The sequence below is a fragment of the Staurois parvus genome, unplaced genomic scaffold, assembly GCF_062004578.1.
Source record: "Staurois parvus isolate SC_StPar_1 unplaced genomic scaffold, SC_StPar_1.0 ptg000140l, whole genome shotgun sequence".
NCBI lineage: Eukaryota > Metazoa > Chordata > Amphibia > Anura > Ranidae > Staurois > Staurois parvus.
Genome location: NW_028317936.1, coordinates 1,349,043 through 1,362,789, shown reverse-complemented (window position 1 = coordinate 1,362,789; position 13,747 = coordinate 1,349,043).

Here is a 13,747-nt window from a genome sequence, read left to right as displayed (position 1 = left end):
GACTGCTAGCCTAAGGAGATTTTGAATGAGATTTGGTGACTTCACTACTGTTCTGCTCATTGTTCTCCTTGCTGGAGATGAAGCTGCACCTGAGGATCTGCAGTGCAAGGAGCTCCCTGCTTCTACTTTATTAATTCTCTGGACCTGTGCCTAAGAAAATCCGTTCTGTATGCTCATAGCTGGATATCTGTAGAATGAGATCATCTAAGGAACTACTGCCTCTGACTGCTCATCCCAGGAGATTTGGAGTGAGATTTGGTTCTCCTTGCTGGAGGTTCCGACATAAGGAAGCAAAGCCCTAGGAGCTGCTGCCTCTGACTGCTCATTCCAGGAGATTTGGAGTGAGATTTGGTTCTCCTTGCTGGAGGTTCCGACATAAGGAAGCAAAGCCCTAGGAGCTGCTGCCTCTGACTGCTCATTCCAGGAGATTTGGAGTGAGATTTGGTTCTCCTTGCTGGAGGTTTCCGACATAAGGAAGCAAAGCCCTAGGAGCTGCTGTCTCTGACTGCTCATTCCAGGAGATTTGGAGTGAGATTTGGTTCTCCTTGCTGGAGGTTCCGACATAAGGAAGCAAAGTCCTAGGAGCTGCTGCCTCTGACTGCTCATTCCAGGAGATTTGGAGTGAGATTTGGTTCTCCTTGCTGGAGGTTCCGATATAAGGAAGCAAAGCCCTGCCTCTACCAACATGGCCAATCCAACATGGAGACAAAAGGCATGGTAAGCCACTAATGGCAGAAAGATCAGCTGCACAGGGGCGCAAGGCAATACTGGTGGCCATTCATTTTTTGGGGCACAGCTTCCACAGTAAAACTAAACCCAAGAACAAAATTTGAATATATTTCAGCATAGCATGCCTTAAATGTGGTGGCTGCAATAGTTTTCTTTTCTTTCAAGCTAGCGGCATGTTCAGAAAGTACCTGTTGTTGATCCTGCCAGAAATGCTGCATCCTTGTCACTTCTCCTGAGGTGAACAAGAAGCAAAAATCAATGTCATCTTTCTTCTGTAAACTGTAATGGAGATGAACAAAGGCAGAAATGTTTGTAGTCCAGCCTGGGTGACCACGGCTCCCTCCATAAATATAGTGGATGAGTGAGTGTAGTCACTCAGGAACAAGAAATTTGTTATTAAGGATTCCCCAGGTACAAAATAAAGGAGAAAAAAACAAACGCAGCCACCCATCTATGGTATAGAGGAGAGGGGGAGGTTTCTGTTGTCCTGATAGAGTAGGGTGAGTGAGCGTTGTCACCCTAGGACAGAAAGTGGGTTAGCTGGCAGGATCACCAGGTGAAACAACCCATATGGAAGGAAAATATATTTGAAATATATTTAAAAAATATTCTTCCCAAATATATTGACATATATTTGAAATGCTACAATTTTGGTCATATTCAATATATTTCAAAATACATTTCAATAAATATATATATATATATACAGTATATATATATATATATATAATATATATATTATGTTGAAATGCGTTTTTATTACAAAATATATTATTATTATTATTATACAGGATTTATAGAGTGCAAACAGTTTGCGCAGCGCCTATGAAAAATATTATATATACTTTATGTGGAAATGCGTTTTTTATTACAAAATATATGAAAAATATTTTTAAAAATACATTTCAAATATATCGTATGTCTTTAAAAATACAAATCTACATTTTTGGAATGCATTTACAAATATGTCAAAATGTAGGTTAAAATGACTTTTATTTGTTTAAAAAAAATCTGAAGAATATATTTAAAAAAAAATATATTTTTAAATATAATCTTCAGATTTTTAAAGACATATAGTATATTTGAAATGTATTTTTTAAAATATTTTTCATATATTTTGTAACAAAAATGCATTTCAACATAAAGTATATATATATATATATTTATTGACATATATTTTGAAATATATTGAATTCGGCCAAAATTGTAGCATTTCAAATACAGTTAGGGCCATATATATTTGGACACAATCCGAATTGGAGGAAGGGTTTAGGAATTACAGCTGTTTAGAGTAGCCACCCCCCCCCCTTTTTTTTCAAGGGAGCAAACGTAATTGGACAATTGAATATAATCATAAATAAAATGTTCATTTTTAATATCTTGTTGAGAATCCTTTACTGGCAATGACTGTCTGAAGTCTGGAACCCATGGACATTACCCAAGACTGGGTTTCCTCCTTTCTGATGCTTTGCCTCAAGTCTGGAACTCATGGACATTACCAAAGACTGGCTTTCCTCCTTTCTAATGCTGTGCCTGAAGTCTAGAACCCATGGACATTACCCAAGACTGGGTTTCCTCCTTTCTTTTCCTTTGCCTGAAGTCTGGAACCCTTGTTCATGACCAAAGACTGGGTTTCCTCCTTTCTGATGCTTTGCCTGAAGTCTGGAACCCATGGACATGACCAAAGACTGGGTTTCCTCCTTTCTGATGCTTTGCCAGGCTCTAACTGCAGCTGTCTTCAGTTCTTTGTGTGTCTTTCTGCCTTTAGTTTTTCCTTCAGCAAGTGAAATTCATGCTCATTTGGGTTGAGATCAGATGATTGACTCGGCCATTGCAGAATATTCCACTTCTTTTCCTTCAAAAGCTCCTGGGTTGCTTTTGCAGTGTGTTTTGGATCATTGTCCATCTGTACTGTGAAGCGCTGTCCAATCACCTTTGCTGCATTTGGCTGAATCTGGGCTGACAGTATATCTGTAAACATTGCAGATTCATCCGGCTGCTTCTGTCTTCTGTCACATCATCAATAAACACCAATGACCCAGTGCCACTGGAAGCCATGCATGCCCATGCCATCACACTGCCTCCATGTTTTACAGATGATGTGTGCTTTGGATCATGAGCTGTTCCAAGCCTTCTCCACACTTTTTTCTTCCCATCATTCTGGTACAGATTCATCTTGGATTCATCTGTCCAAAGAATGCTTTTCCAGAACTGGTCTGGCTTTTTTAGATTTTTTTTGGCAAAGTCTAATCTGACTTTTCTATTCTTCAGGCTTATGAATGGTTTGCACCTTGTGGTGAACCCTCTGTATTTGCTCTCGTAAAGTCTTCTCTTGATTGTAGACTTTGACAATGATACGCCCACCTCCTGGAGAGTGTCCTTCACTTGTCTGGATGTTGTGAATGGGTTTTTCTTTGCCATAGAGAGGAACCTGCGATCATCCACCACCAGGGGCGGACTGACAACTCATGGGGCCCCTGGGCAATAGGGGATCATGGGGCCCCTGTGTCCTTGCCCAAACTCAAAAAAGCTTATGAAAAAGGTACCAGGGGCATCTCATGGGGCCCCCTACTGACCCCGGGCCCCTCGGGCAGTGCCCGAGTTTCCAAATGGTCAGTCCGCCCCTGTCCACCACTGTTGTCTTACATGGACGTCCATGCCTTTTTATGTTGCTGAGCTCACCAGTGTGTTCTTCTTTCCTCAGAATGTACCAAACTGTTGATTTGGCCACTCCTAATATTGATGCAATCTCTCTGATGATTCCTTACAATGGCCTGTTTCACTTGCATCCCACACTTAGAATCAACTCCAGACCTTTTACCTGCTTAATTGATGAAGAAATAATGAAGGAGTAGCCCACACCTGGCCATGAAACAGCTTTTGATTCAATTGTCCAATTACTTTTGGTCCCATGAAAAAAGGGGGGGGGTGGCTACTCTTAAGAGCTGTAATTCCTAAACCGTTCCTCCAATTTGGATGTACTTACCCTCAAATTAAACCTGAGAGTGTGCACTTTCAGCCCATATCCATCATATAACTAGAGCTTGAATATGTTTTGGTCAATACCTGAAATCGTTCCTGTGTCCAAATATATATGGAGCTAACTGTATATGTCACTATATTTGAGAAGAATATTTAAAAAATATATTTCAAATATATTTTTCTTCCATGGGGGAAAAGTCTGAAAAAAGAAAACGAATGCAGCCACCACATCTAAGGAACGGTAAGCTGGTTTAGATACTCTTTAACCCCTTCCCGCCTGCCCCAACGTCCTTTTAAAAAGCACCAAAAGATTGTGACTGCTGTGATTGGGTGTTATAGTGGTCACCTAAATGGGAGCCGGTGGGATCATGATCGGGAACAAAGATTGGCTGCCCAGTGATGCTGGGTTAAGAAATAAAGGACGGAAATGGTCTCTGTGATTCTCTATGCAATGCAGGGAGATCAATGCTGGTGGGAGGGGCTGTGCATAGCTTCCTGAAAACATCATAGCAGTCTGCCTCGGTACTTCTCTAAAGAGCCCTCAGCCTTAATGCAAGCAGTGGGCAGGATCTTGGGAGGAGCTATGCAAATGATGGGTGGATGTCCTTCTGGAGGAGTGGGGGGTTCATAGCAGGGGCGGACTGACAACTCATGGGGCCCCCAGGCAATAGGGGATCATGGGGCCCCTGTGTCCTTGCCCAAACTCAAAAAAGCCTATGAAAAAGGTACTGGGGCATCTCATGGGGCCCCCTACTGACCCCGGGCCCTCGGGCAGTGCCCAAGTTTCCAAATGGTCAGTCCGCCCCTGGTTCTTAGGCATATAGACCACCCTAGGTATCTCCTACTTGTGATGCTGAGTCTTAAGGATTGACAGAACTGAAATCCAATGAATGAAGAAGCTGGTGCCAGGGACAGTCAGACTGGAAAGGAAAGGGCTAAATGATGCTGGACGTCCTCCAGCCAGGAAATGGGCAGCTCAGGGACAGTCAGGCTGGGGAGGAAATAGCCAAATTATGCTGGAAGTCCTAAAGCAAGAAGTGGGCAGGCTCTTGGGAGGATCTATGCAAATGATGGGTGGATGTCATTCTGGAGGAGTGTGGGGTTCTTAGGCATACAGACCACCCTAGGTATCGCCTACTTGTGATGCTGAGTCTTCAGGATTGACAGAACTGAAATCCAATGAAAGAAGGGGCTGGGGCCAGGGACAGTCAGACTGGAAAGGAAAGGGCTAAATGATGCTGGACGTCCTCCAGCCAGGAAATGGAGGCTGGGGAGGAAAGTACTAAATGATGCTGGACATCCTCCAGCCAGGAAATGGGCAGCTCAGGGAGAGTCAGGCTATGGAGGAAAGTGCTAAATGATGCTGGACGTCCTCCAGCCAGGAAATGGGCAGCCCAGGGACAGTCAGGCTGGGGAGGAAAGAACTAAAATGATGCTGTACGAAACAGGGGCGGACTGACAACTCATGGGGCCCCTGTGTCCTTGCCCACACTCAAAGCACACCCAAAAAAGCCTATAAAAGGTACCAGAGGCATTTCATGGGGCCCCCTACTGACCCTGGGCCCTCGGGCACTGCCTGAGTGCTCAAATGGTCAGTCCACCCCTGGGACTAAATGATGCTGGACGTCCTCCAGCCAGGAAATGGAGGCTGGGGAGGAAAGTGCTAAATGGTGCTGGACGTCTTCCAGCCAGGAAATGGGCAGCTCAGGGACAGTCAGGCTGGGGAGGAAAGCTCTAAATTATGCTGGACGTCCTAAAGCAAGCAGTGGGCAGGCTCTTGGGAGGAGCTATGCAAATGATGGGTGGATATAATTCTGGAGGAGTAGGGGGGTTCTTAGGCATACAGACCACCCTAGGTATCGCCTACTTGTGATGCTGAGTCTTCAGGATTGACAGAACTGAAATCCAATGAAAGAAGGGGCTGGGGCCAGGGACAGTCAGGCTGGAAAGGAAAGAGCTAAATGATGCTGGACGTCCTCCAGCCAGGAAATGGAGGCTGGGGAGGAAAGTGCTAAATGGTGCTGGACGTCCTCCAGCCAGGAAATGGGCAGCTCAGGGACAGTCAGGCTGGGGAGGAAAGGGCTAGATGATGCTTGGAGCCAGGAAATGAGACGTGCAGTGAAATCAGAGCAAGCCATTTCAGTCCAGGAGGAGAGGAGCCGATACAACTGTGTGAGACTGAAGGCGGAGGCTGGAGTCCAGCTTTAAGCACGATGCATAAAAATACACCGTAAGACCACCCTCAGAGAAAGCTTGCCTTCCGAAGCTCCTACCCTATTATCAAGTTGTGAAAATGAAGGGATTATAGAATTACACAATGCGCTCAGTAACATACAAGCATTTACATTCCGCTTCATATAAAAAAAAGAAAAAAAAAAACAAAACATTCCCACTAATTAAAGATAATTTGGAAAGATTACAATTCACCGAAAAAAAAAAAATGTGTAATCTGGTATGTTATTTCTTCTTACTTTTGTTACGCGGACTCGATGTTCCGAGATTCGCTTTCGAAATTACGGATAATTTTCCAATTGTATTTACAGGGAGAACTCGGCGTTTTAATTATAGAATTCCGGTGGGTTTAAATATGCGTGCCCGCCAGCCGCGGCCATTGGTGGCGATGGGATGCATTGTGTCTGAGCGTTCTCCCTGCTGGAGGCTTTTTGGGGGAATGTTATCATTTTATATCTAATTATAGAGCAGGGAAAAGTTTTGACGCTTAAGTCTCCGTTGATATTGTTCCTTCGGTTAGAAGCAAGAAAGGAATGTCGGGAATAAACCGCAGCGTAGGGGGGGGGGGGGGGGGGGGAAGGTGATATTTGGAGATGGGCTCTTAAGACTGATAATTTGGCTCCAGTCCATCTCCGAAGGGCTGTATTGCTTCTCACAATCATTGCTGTATTATATTTTTTATTCTTTTGGATACATAAGAATTCTTTAATTCCCAATCAATTTCCATAGAAGTGAAGGAAATTTCATAAATACTAGAAATTGTCATCTATTTGAGTATGGCATCCATGGACTGATGGCCATCAACATCAGCAAAGTATCTTCTCTTCTTTATAGGAATTGTTTTGTAAATTATTTATATTTAGTTTAATAATGTAATAAAGACATACAGTTACATGTTAAAAAAGGTTGGTGAGCAGGTTGTCCTCTCAGCCAAAACATTTCTGTGTGCATTGTTCTTCTGTGTCTTCTTCTTCCTCATCTTTGTCTTTTTCTTCTTCTTCTCTTGCATTTTCTTCTTCTCCTTCGTCTTTGTCTTGTTCTTCTCCTTCATCTTCTTCTTCTCCTTCTTCTTGGTCTTGTTCTTCTCCTTCTTTGTTTTCTGCTTCTTCTCCTTCTTTTTCTCCTTCTTCTCTTTTGTCTTCTCCTTTTTTTTCTACTTCTGCCTCATCTCCTTCATTGTCTTCTTCTTCTCCTTCTTCTTCGTCTTGTTCTTCTCCTTCTTTGTTTTCTTTTTATTCATCTTCTTCTCCTTCATCTTCTTCTTCTCCTACTTCTTCGTCTTATTCTTCTCCTTCTTTGTTTTCTTCTGCTTCTACTTCTCCTTTTTCTCCTTCTCTTTTGTCTTCTCCTTCTTTGTCTTCTTCTGCCTCATCTTCTTCATTGTCATCTTCTTCCTTTCCTTCTTCTTCGTCTTGTTCTTCTCCTTCTTTGTTTTCTTTTTCTTCAGCTTCTCCTTCATCTTCCTCTTCTCCTTCTTCTTCGTCTTGTTCTTCTCCTTCTTTGTTTTCTTCTCCTTCCTCTCCTTCTTTTTCTCCCTCTTCTTCTCTTTTGTCTTCTTCTCCTTCTTTCTCTTCTTCTGCCTCATCTTCCTCGTTGTCGTCTTCTTCTTCTTCACCTTCTTCTTCGTCTTGTACTTCTCCTTCTTTGTTTTCTCTTCTCCTTCCTCTTCTTACTCTCCTTCTTCTTCATCTTGTTCTTCTCCTTTGTTTTCTTCTTCTTCTCCTCCTTATTTTTCTCCTTCTTCTCTTTTGTCTTCTCCTTCTTTTTTGTCTTCTTCTCCTTCTTTGTCGTCTTCTTCTTTGTATTGTTCTTCTCCTTTGTCTTCTTCATCTTCTTAGTTGGCTTTTGTGGAGCAGATCATCCTCTCAACCAACACAATGCTGGATTCCATGTGTTGTTCAGAACATGCTTCCACTTTTGGTCCTTAGTGGTGATACTTCTGGCCTTCTACTTGGGTATGGTTTCCACAGGTGGCCTGCCATCAACTTCAGAAAAGTATTTTCTCCTCTTTTTTTGTACATTATTTTATTTAATTTAATAATGTAACAAAGACATACAGTTACAAGTTAAAAAAGGTTGGTGATCAGGTTGTCCTCTCACCCAAAATATTGCTGCATGCATTCTTCTTCTTCCTTCTTCCCTCTTCCCTCTTCCTTCTTTCTTCTTTTTCATCTTCTTTCTTCTTTTTCATCTTCTCTTTCTCTCTTTCTTCTTTTTCATCTTCTCTTTCTCTCTTTCTTCTTTGTCTTCTTCTTCTTTCTCTCTTTCTTCTTTGTTTTCTTCTTTCTTTCTCTCTTTCTTCTTTGTCTTCTTCTTCTTTCTCTCTTTCTTCTTTGTCTTCTTCTTCTTTCTCTCTTTCTTCTTTGTTTTCTTCTTTCTTTCTTTCTTCTTTGTCTTCTTTCTCTCTTACTTCTTTGTCTTCTTCTTCGTCTTCATCTCCTTCATCTTCCTCTTTTCCTTCTTCTTTGTCTTCTTCTTCTAATTCTTTGCCTTCTACTTTAATTCTCAGTAGGCGTTTGGGGAGCAGATCATTTTCTCAAACAACACAATGCTGTAGGTGCCGCTGGATTCCATGTGTTGTTGATAATATGCTTCCATTTTTGGTTCTTAGTGGTTATACTTCTGGCCTTCTATTTGGGTATCAGTTCCACAGGTGGCCCGCCATCAACTTCAGCAAAGTATTTTCTCCTCTTTTTGTTTTTTTTACATTATTTTTATTTAGTTTAATAATTTAACAAAGACATACAGTTGCAAGTTAAAAAAGGTTGGGGAACAGGTCATGCTCTTGACCAACACGCTGTGTGCACATTCTTCTTCTCCTTCGTCTTCTTCTTTAATTCTTAGTTGGCTTTCGGGAACAGGTCATCCTTTCAACCAACACTGTGCTGTAGGTGTCTCTGGATTCTGTTTGGTGTTCACAATACACTTCCACTTTTGGCATTTGGTGGAGATGTTTCTTGCCATCTATTTGGGTATGACATCCACGGGTTGCCTACCATCAACTTCACCAATTTTTTTTTCTTTTCCTGATGGTCTTTTTTGGTAAATTATTTATTTTCAGCTTAATAATGTACTAAGGACATACAAGTTAAAAAAGATTGGGGAGCAGGTTGTCCTCTAAACCAACATATTGCTGTGTACGCACTTCTTTGTCTTCTTCTCCTTCACCTTCTTCTTGTTTGTCTTCTTCTTTCATTCTTAGCCGGCTTTTTGAGAGCAGGCCATCCTCTCAACCAACACACTGCTGAGTGTACTCTTCTTCTTCATCTTCTTTTCTTCACATTCTTTTCGGCTTTTGGGGAGCAGGTCATCCTCTCAACAAAAACGCTGCTGTGTACACTCTTCTTCTTCATATTCTTCTTCTTCTTCATATTCTTAGCTGGATTTTGGGGAGCAGGTCATCCTCTCAACCAGTACACTGCTGTGTACTCTCTTCTTCTTCGTCTTCTTTTCTTCACATTCTTTCCAGCTTTTGGGGAGTAGGTCATCCTCTCAACAAACACGCTGCTGTGTACACTATTTTTCTTCATCTTCCTCTTTAAATACCTAGCTGGCTTTTGGGAAGCAGATCATCCTCTCAATCAACACACTGCTGTGTATGCTCTTCTTCTTCATCTTTTTCAAATTCTTAGCTGGCTTTTGGGGAGCAGGTTGTCCTCTCAACAAACAAACTGCTGTAGATGCCACTGGATTCTTTGTGTTGTTCACAATACGCTTCCATCCTTGGTGATCATTGAAGATATTTCTGACCTTGTATTTGGGTATGGCATTCGTGGATTGATGCCACCAACTTCAGCAAAATATTTCTCTTCTTTACAGTCATTTGTTTGTACATTATTTCTATTCAGTTTAATAATGCACTGTAAACATACAGCTACAAGATGAAAAAGGTTGAGGTTGTCCTGTCAACCAATATGCTTCTGTAGGTGTCGCTGGATTCCATGTGCTATCAATGGAGACATTTTCAACTTTCTGTTTGGGTATGGCATCCATGGGTTGCCTGCCACTAATCAGAACAAAATGTTTGCTCTGATTTCTTTTATTTAGTTTAATAATGTAATAAAGACATACAGTAACAAGTTAAAAAAAGGTCCCAGACCAATAAAAACATTCACAAAAACCATGACATTGCCAAAAAAAATGGGCAGACTCAATGGTCCACTAGGTCTTTTTTTCTGACATCACTTCACTTTTCTATTTGGTTATGGCTTTTGTGGATTGCCTTCCATCAACAAAATATTTTCTCTTCTTTATAGTCAATTTTTTGTAATTGATTTCCATTCAGTTGGATCATGTAATAAAGACATACAGTTAAAGATTGGGGAGCAGATTAACCTCTCAACCAAAACACTAATGTAGGTGCCACTGGATTCTGTATTTTGTCCACCTTTGGTGATCAGTGGAGATATTTCTGACCTTCTATTTGGGTTTAGCATCCATGAGTTTGCTGCCACCCACTACAACAGAGAATTTTCTCTTTCTGATTTCTTTTATTTTGTTTAATAATGTAATAAAGACACACAGTAACAAGTTAAAAAAGGTCAAGGACCAATAAAAACATTCAAGAATACTGACATTACCAGCCTGCAAGCAAAACTGATTTACTATCTAATTACAACTAGTCCCGGTTTCTCATTCTTTCCTCTTCTTCTTTAAGGTCTTCTTCAAAGTGATTAAACTGTGTTGTGTTGCTACTCATTGAAGCCACCAATGGACAAATCCCTCACAACAGGCGTTTATATGGCAGCCAACTGGTTTTTATTCTTTAAAGGTGGCCAAATCATAGCAATCTGTCTTTTTAGATTTGTTCTTTGACTGAAGCTCGGTGATCGCAACTTGCCCAAATTGTCTTGTCCTGATGGCGATCATGAAGAGAGACACCCAAAATCTGTCTCAAGCATTGCATTTGGAGGACCTCAGCTGGCTATTGGGGAGCAGGGGGTCCTCACGACCAATATGCTCCAGTAGGACCCCACTGCATTCCATGTGTTCACAATATGCTTCTACCTTTGGCAATTTTTCTTGTCTTCCATTTGACTATGGCATCCATGGATTGTATGACATCAAGTATTTTCTCTCCTTCTTAGTAATTGTTTTTTTGTAAATTCATTTTATTTAGTTTAATCATGTAATAAAGACATACAATTACAAGTTAAAAAAGGTCACAGACCAATAAAACCAAAGTTCAAGCAAACTGACATTGCGTGCATGCAAGCAAAACTGACTCATATAACTGCAGCTAGTACTACATTCTTCTTCTTTAATCCATAGTTACCTATTGGGGAGCAGGTCATCCTTTCAACCAGTACTCTTCTGTAGGTGCCACTGAATTCCATGTGTTGTTCACAATACGAGTCCACCTTTGGAAATTGGCAAAATTCCTGGCCACGTCTAAGGTCTGTTGCAGGCTCCTTAGATCTTCCTCGATGTGTTTGAGTCATGTTTTCTTTGGTGCTGCTTGTAAAACCATCCAGTGGACAGGTCACTTTTACCAGAAGAGTTCATATGGCAGCCAGCTGTTGCTCATTCTGAAAACATGGCCAAACCATAGCAGTCTGTGTTTTTAGATTTGTACATTGACTGATGGTTGGTGGTCACAGCTTCTCCGAATTGTCTCATTCTGATGGCGATCTTGAAGAGAAACACTCAAAGTCTGTCTCAGGCTTTGCATTTGGAAGATCTCAAGTTTGTTCATATAAGGTTTGAGTAGAGTTCATGTTTTCGATTTATACGGGTGAACTGCAGGATCAGTGTTGGGAAAGGGTGAATTCTGGTCTTGGTGGAGATGCTAGCCTTCTTCTAGAGTGACCATTTGGGCAGGGTGAATGTTGCCAGGCCAATCCAGTGCAAAATACACTCTTCAATAATATAACATCCAATGTGGATTCCGAGGGAACTGTTGTCTAAGTCAAAGAATGAAATAAATGTCCAGAATTAATTCTGGGACAAATAAGTTTATGAGAGGTGGTCTCCATCATATCCAGTGGTTAGGAGAGTTGATGTTGTAAAAAGAGTTGAAACTGAAGCACCACACCACTGCTAAAAGGTCCAGCAGCAACTTTATTCCATTACAGTTCAGGGGTACAATTCAAAAAGCCAACACTTTTCGGGGGTCTAAGTTGATGTTGACGCTTAAGAGTCTCTCATCTATAGTGTGTTCTGATTCTGACCAGCTGTCCCATACTCTTCTGAATTTAAGTGTTTAGCCCTACTGGCATAAGTAGCTTGATACAAAGGCAACAATGGGTTGATAAACGATTTCCAGGCTTGTACAGTAGGTGGGCTAGGTTTTTTCCAATTTAGGATAAGAATTTTCCTAGCATGAAAGAATAATACATTCAAAAAGGATCTGACCACTGTATTGGCCAAATGTTCTACTAGACCCAACAGACAGATGTTTGGTTCAATAGTAAGTAGGATAGTAGTGAGTCTGGAGAGAGGTTTGCCAATGCAGGAAATCTTGGGGGCACCACCAGCATTTCGTACGGTGAGTTAGGTAAATTTTACAAAGTACAGTGTATAAATATATAGATGATCAACTGTCCTCTGACAGAAACCAGTATTGTTAGGAGTGGTCTCCACATGTCTTCCCAGTCCTCTCCATCAAAACTAGTGATAAGCTTGGGTTCGGATCCAACCCATCATTCATCAAAACCCAGAAAGCTTTACAACCAGGCAAATCTACTTGATTGTGATCATTTGTGATCCTCTCGGTACCACAGTTTATAAATACACAATAGTGGTTTATGAAGGTTCACAACTCTCAGAAGCTCAAATTTTGTTGGCTGGAGGGCAACGGCTCATCCAAAACTGGGAATAATAAGCATGTCTCAGTTGCAGGTATCCGAAAAAATGATTTGGAAGTTGATGTGAGGATTTAAGAGTTTCAAAGGACCCATTCTATTAAACACAATGCAAGGTTTTGACTCCCCGGGCAGTCCATATGACTGGAATAGATATAACTAAAAGAATGGGGTAACTTGGGATTTTTCCATAATGGTGTAAAGGGAAGAAGGGAAGTGGAGGTAGAGAGGGTTTAGCTATGGATATTCTGCCATGCCCTGACAGCATTTTCTATCAATAGTGTTTTTGGTTGTGACAAGACAGGTCCTCTAAGGACCTGGTGTGTCAAAACCTACGTAAGACCCCCATCATTGGTGCTTACAGTGAATACACCCAGTCATCTGGTTAACATCAACCACCCATGTACATAGACCATCTGCCCAGCCAAAATATATTATTAGAAGTTGATTACTGCCAGCTTCCCCCCTCCGGCCAAGGTTGTTGTAATATTGTTGTACACACCCTGGGCACCTCTCTTTATTCCAAAGAATACCAGAGACCTGCCTATCACTTTGTTTAAAGATCGCTCTCAAGATGCACATGTTAAAGTTCTTGGGACCATATAAGAACATGGGTGGAATGGTCAGCTTAATAAGCTTTATTTTCCCATTTAGGGACAATATGAGGATTCTCCAGGCATCCAATTTATTGTTAAGATAGGTGAGCAGATGAGAAATATTCAGAGGGATGAACTCAAGCACTGACTTAGCTATTTCTAGGCCAAGATACTTTATTTTAGGAACCAGATGTAGTGGAGCAGATGACTGTAGATTAGTAGACCTTGGAAGGTCTATTGGCAGGTTTGTTTAATTTTCCCATTTCACTTTTAGACCTGAATATGTGGAAAAGTTTGTTAGATGTGTAATGTTTCCCACAGGGATAAATCTGTGTTGTCTATAAAAAAGATCAAATCATTCGCATATAGAATGTTTTCCTCCTCCAACTTGGAAAAATATACTCA